This window comes from Salvia splendens, chromosome 8 (assembly GCF_004379255.2).
Source record: "Salvia splendens isolate huo1 chromosome 8, SspV2, whole genome shotgun sequence".
Taxonomy (NCBI): domain Eukaryota; kingdom Viridiplantae; phylum Streptophyta; class Magnoliopsida; order Lamiales; family Lamiaceae; genus Salvia; species Salvia splendens.
The window spans coordinates 25,728,409-25,735,164 of NC_056039.1; the positions used below are offsets into that span (position 1 = coordinate 25,728,409).

General features: G+C 36.7%; 1 long non-coding RNA gene across 1 annotated transcript; it reads right to left on the bottom strand.

The window, feature by feature from the left end:
• Positions 1–5,594: 5,594 nt before the first annotated feature.
• On the bottom strand, positions 5,595–6,756 carry LOC121744412. The gene is made up of 3 exons (XR_006038596.1): positions 6,693–6,756; positions 6,211–6,272; positions 5,595–5,623 (listed from the first exon to the last, which is right to left on the bottom strand). It is a non-coding gene; the product is annotated as an uncharacterized LOC121744412 (long non-coding RNA).

Genomic DNA, 6,756 nt, shown 5'->3' on the forward strand with positions numbered 1-6,756 from the left:
CCAAAATTTATGCTATCTAACTTTCTTGATTTTCATATACTATTACTTTCCTTATCTTGATTTTTATACTTTTCAATTTTTATCAGAAATTTTTATATTACTTAATGAAACACATTTAGAATGATAGTAGTACAGCTACAAATTTTTGTCTCGCGAAAGATAATGTATGCAAGCTAGCTAATCAAAGCTGTCATTCACATAATGGCGCATATCGCAGTTAGACATGCCCGCGGTTAGAAAAACCGGCGGTTCCGGTTCGGAACCGCCGGTTGCGGTTTTGAGAAATGTGGAACCGGAACCGAACCGTGAGGCTATTTCACAGTTTCAGTTCCGGTTCTGGTTCCGAACCGCCGGTTTTCCGGCGATTTTTTATGGTTTTTCACGGTTCTGAACAGCCGGTTTCCGGTGATTTTTCGCGGTTCCGGCTACATTTCATGGATTTTTTACGGTTTTTCACGGTTCCGGTTTGGAACCGTCCAGAACCGGCGGTTTCGGCACGGTTTCGGTTCGTAAAATTTGGAACCGGAACAGGCCCGCGGTTCAAAATATGGCGGTTCCGGTTCGGAACCTGAACCGGCGGTTACGGTTCCGCGGTTAACCGCCGGAACCAAAAACCTTCGGCATCTCTAATCGCAGTCGCCTAAAAATCACCACAGGGATATGGCGTATCGACATGGTGGTCCATAAATAAATAAATAAAATATTATTAATATACATATAAAAAATTTAAAAGATTAGAAAATAATAAAAATATAAAATATAAACTCTGAATACAAAGAGTAAATGCGGCTGATTTTCCATGAGAGAGAATAAGATTTAGGGTTTATGTTTAGATTATTTTACTTAAATCTCTTTTTAATACGAAGAGTAAATGGGTCGGGCTATGCGACTAACTGGACTGGGCTGGGCTATGGGTAAATGGGCTGAAAAGTTAAAATTTAGCCATGGCGGCCACCACAAAAAATCCTATAAATCGGCGTGGTGATGTGATGATATTTTCATTTTAAACCACCACAACATAGTACTGCCATGACTATGTCAGTATGTCTTGATATGTTTTTAGTCTTGTCACCTTGATAATTCTTTAAATATGTAAATTTATTTTTCTATTTTATTTTTCATTTTTATATTAATTATTATTTTTATTCTCAGTAAGTCCTTTATTAATAGAAAGAAAAAGTTTATGAAGTTTAGAAAATTTATGTTAAATGAATTAAGTCAATAAATAAGAAAATTAAATAAATAGAATGAGATGTGTTATTCTCATATGTCATTACTTGTCACTAATTTCATTTTCGATATGTCTACTAATACTTATCATACCTACTTTTTACTAAATTTTTTAGCAATAGACTCATATTCTACTAACTTATTTGACTTAAATTTTTAAACTAACATACCAAGACTATAATCTATTAAGCTTTTTCACCTAATTTTTTTTACATTTCTTAGTTTCTAAGTTGAGTTAACTATGACATTTTATGGTAGAGGAGAACTTTTTTTAGAAAAAAAAGAAAGAAAATGACTGTCTTCGGTGAAAAAAGAAAAAAAGAAATATTTTCATTTAAAAGTTGAGAAAGGAGAGGTTGAAGAGAGGGAAAGGGCTTTGCTGGTGATGAAACATTAAAAATGATGGGGTTTTTTGTTGTTTTTTTGTAAGAGCATCAGCAATGGAGGCGTCAAAACCGCGACGCCGATTTTTCTCCGACGCCGGTTCTGACGCAGAACCATTGCGACTGGCGTCGGCGAAATCGGCGTCAACTTCGGCGTGGCCATGCCGATTCATGTGATGACGCCGGTTCTAACGCCAATCCTCACGACGCCATTGTAGGCCCCGGATCGGCGTCAGACCGGCGTCAGATTTTAATTTTTAATTTTTTTTTCGAAAACACTATATATACGCGCTTTGAACGTCATTTTCATTCGCACCACTTGTTTTAACGAGTACTCTCTCTATCTTTCTTTCTGTACAAGATCAATAACGAGCAATAGAGAACAACTACGAAGGTACTCCAGTGACTCCCGGGGGATGGTCTCAGACTCCCCCGAGGTGAATGATTATCTTCGTGTATTGCTCCAGAGCCAGCGTGAAGAATTGGAGGCGATGAGGAGGGAGACCGGCGGGAATAGACGCGGCGTAGGTGGCGACAGAGGCTGCGGCGACGACGGTGAAGAAGGGCTGGGCGACGACGGAGACGAGGACGGCGAGGAGTGATTTTTTTTTACTTTTTTAATTATACTTTTTAATTTTTGTACTTTTTTAAATTATTGTACTTTTTTTTTAAATTAATGTACTTTTTAAATTTTAATAGTATTATTCGAATTTTCCGTATTTGTCTCGTAAATTAAATTCCGTATGTTGATACGATTGTAAATTAAATTATATAATTGTTATTAGTGATGTGGATAGGTAGTGGGAAGGCTATGTGAGGGCTATTTGATGTCCAGTTGATGTGGCAAGCTGATGTGGCAGGAGAATTTTAGTGCTGATGATGTGGCAGTGTGAAGGCTATGTGAGGGCTATGTGAAGTCCAGTTTCACTGTGGATGCTCTAAGTATTTTAATCCTCTTTTGTTAAGCTATTTGAATGTTGCTGATGAACACATAAACATAACAGCTCTACTACACCCACGCCTCTAGATGGAGACTACTTTGGTTTTTTTACTAATTCCTCTGACTACCTTTATCTTTGGAAATACTATTTATTAGTGGTAGATAACCCAACAGCTAATTATAAAACTAATTACTTCACTTTTAGCAATTGCTAAAGTTGGTTATTGGTTGCTGTAACATGCATTCACCATCAGGCCAATAGAGTATGGACGAAATCTATGCTGCTCAATCCCTTTCTTTAATCCATTACTTAACTGTCTAATCTCACAGGCGTGCTTATACATAAAATTAAATCCTTTCTTTTATTCTGAATTAAATGCTTTGTATTTATATTACACTCTTCTTTGTGATCAATTATACTTGTGACATGATCAAGATGGGTTATTCCGGAAAGCAACCTCTTCTATTTGCTGCAAATCTCTCTCTCCCTACTGTATATATATGTATTTTATCATACAATGTGCCTTTGTTACAAACTCAATGTCCCATATCGGTTGCGAGAACAACTGGTGTGGGGTATATAGATCAAATGGGCAGGCTAGTTTTTTAGGCTGAGTTTTCCTGTTTGGTCTGTATCAGCCTTCCTAAATGACTCGTCTTCATGCAGTTTCAGGTTATAGCTGTTGATGCAAATATGGGGTGTGCTCACTGCCGACACAGAGTGACGCAGATTATTTCGAAGATGGCAGGTTAGCAATGATTTCATTAAGCTTCAGGAGCTACACACAGTAATGACATAAAACAAGTCTTCTTGTACAGGATCTAAGAAGTTTACAATCGACGTCTGCATAAAACAAGTCGTTGTCAAGGGAGAAGTGCGAATCAGTTACAAAACAGCCAGAGAAGATATTGGACAGAAGAAACTAAAGAATTATTCAATCGCGAGCTGTGTGAAAAGGTTCTTCATAGAGTCATTTGGGCTCGTTCGAACAATGAGCCGTTGCTGGTGGGAGAAATATTAGAGTAGGCAACTACAGCATGACAAGTTATGGTTTTGCATATCATAGTCCTATATTTTGGGTTGCAATCTTGAAATACCATCACAATTAATGATGGAGACCAAACATGTACATTTATGACATGGGAATCTTATATATGTGTTTTGAAATCCATCTCACTTTGAAACAAACATTAGCAAAATTATAAATATGTGCTTGGATATCTGGATATACATAAAACTTGACCAGAGGTTCTGTGATGAACCACTCCAGTTCCATGTCAACGCACCATGTAATTTCACAGTTGAAAGAAACTAATATATGCGACGCGGCCGCTGTCCTCTCACTTGAGGCCTGAAAACATACAAACACAGCGAATCACACAGGCCAGGGAAAGCCTTATAGATGACTTTAAGCCGTCTCCTACACAGATCAAGAACATACTCCTTGATAGCGGCAAGCAAACAGAAGCTTAAGTAAAGAAGAGTAGTCTTAATCCACTCTTCCGCAGCATCTAAAGCCTTACTCCTCATCATCCACAGACCCATCCTTACCATCAATATTGTGATCAGAGATATCAAAGCCATGTTATAGAAGTGATATTCAATCTCCATAATGTGATTAGTTAAAACTGAACCTTAGAACTGCAATGCAAGGAGTTACATGCTGGGCAGTTTCTTGATCATGGAGTGGTGGAGAATAAGTAAGGGAGGGACAATGGCTTACATAGAATGACAACAAATGCAACTTCTAATCATTCTAATAAATTATTGTCTTCCACTCTTTCTTGATAGGTCTATAGTTTATACATAATCCTTTAGGTTAGATGAGGGGATTATCATTGAAAAATACTGTGTATCAAACAGCAATTGTTGGCTGGAGCTTTTCATATAGGAAAGAGGGCTTTCCCTGTAAAAGGAAAGAGTTATCTACTTAATTCTTATCTCCGGTTTCGAATCTATTTGGCCTATTTACCATGGACAATGTGCAAATATATTTCTTTTGAAGAAATAATATCAAGAGCACTTCTGTCACCCGCTTTCAACTCCGTATCAGTAAACTTCGAATTCAACCTTTTCTCCTACAGCTAATTTTTTTTATGAATTGACCTAACAGCTTTATAAGTGCAACAAATTTTCCAGAGTCTTCTTTCCTCTGAAAAGAGTTATCATCTCCCAACGATTGATGTTGTCTCAAGGCCTCTAGGTAACTTAAGTGGTAAATTTCGAAGTGTATGATTTTATACATGGAAAGAAGACATCTTTGGCTAACCTAGCAATGATAATGAAATAGAGATACAAACTTATTTTATGGTATTGTAGAAACCAACACCCTTTCATGGGGGGTTGTCATGATTTCTACACAGGGACTAGAACTTAGAAGAATTAGCTATGCCTACTAAGAGGATTGGTGACTTCTTATGGTCATTTTGATTAAACCTTCGATTCCTGTGGAGAATCATTTTGCCACGGAAGGCCTGATCTTGCTTGATCAACTACGCAGTAAGGAATAATAGTTATCAAAATCAAGAAGATACTAACGTAACTAGCCTGTATCTTAAACCTCTACCCTACAGCCACATGTTCTGCATTTTATTTCCCACTACGGAGGATTGTAGATGTGTTTTGCCTTATAAATAGATTTAATTATAACAAGTTGGGCTCTTCTTTTCTTTCTTGACACTCGGTATACCGTTAAGTCTATTATAATGTTTGGATAAGCTCTTGTTAAGTTTTTGGCAAACCTAAGCTCATAAACAACTTCTATGTTGCCAAAATAAGATCCCAAGAAGTAAGTTCCTCAAATTCAACTTATATTTTTATAATCTTACAAGCAAACAATCATTTTATGAACTAAGAAAAGTAACTTTACTATGGTTTGTTATTTACCAACATATACCCTTCCAATTCATATCATCATCTCACACAGCGTGAGGACGTGAGGTGGGGGCGGAGACGTGAACGCCGTAGGGTCGGAGGCCGAAGAAAGTAACTTTCCGGTGCACTCCGTGGCAGGTGGTGGGGTCGGCCGACCCCGCCCGACCCTACCTGGATCCGCCAGTGTGTGCATGTCTAGGTAACTTTAGTTATAATGTTTCAATGCAGCGTTTAGTATACGGAATTGAAGGTGTGGAATTGGAATTGAAGCCTTGAATTCCAAATCTAGTGTTTGGTACCATAAAAAATTTTGATTTTGGAATTGAACTCCAATTCCACATTTAAATTATATATCAAAAGAAAAGTAGTGAAATACTAAATATTTATTTAATTACACACATTGCACATATTCACACACTGCACATTTTCTCACACACACTGCACACACATGTTGCACACATGCACACTCGTTCATACACACATTGCATGCAGTGTATATATTTGTGAGTGGTGTAGTGTGTGTAAACAGTGAGTTGCGTGTATGTGTGTGTAGTGTGTGTGCGTATTTAATGATTGTGCAACTTGTGTAATGTGCGCGCGTGAATTTTCAAATTTAATTCCGTATCAATTATTTCTATTTGCCAAACAAAAATCTGGAATTGAATTCCTTCCAATTCAATTCTATAGAATTTCATTTCCAATTCCGTTTACCAAACGGAGTTTAAATTTTCAATTTACAACCACTTTCATGAATATTATCAAGGATGCAAATAGATGAATACCTTAGAATCGCCATCGCAAAGTACCAGAATGCAAAGCATATGAGTAGAATGATGATGCCAATCTTCCACAAATGCCAATAAATTGATTATATCAGAAAACAATAATAATAGTTATTATTATTATTATTATTATTATTATTAAAAAGAAGAACCTTTAAAATGATTTTTTTTTAAAGATAAAGATTATTATTCCTGATAAGATAATCTTTCTCTGCTCTATAATGCAAACGTCACCAGCAATTTCAATTTTCATCAATAGTTTCATAAAAACAACACTGTAATGGAGTTCCTACAGTAAACTTGGAGATGTAAATGCATGCAAAATACAGATTACAGCACGTGATAATTAGTAAAAGGTAGGGCATCAATCACTTCCATTATTTGGGAATCGATGTTTCTAAAATTACTCCTAAAATGACAGTAGTATTTTTATTTTTTGTAGGATACACAAATCAAAGAAGAAATAGTGATAGAGAAGCAACCTCAAAATTTGGTCACTGACGCCGAGAACTGATCGAAGAATTGAGGCAGTGAAACTCTTCTCAG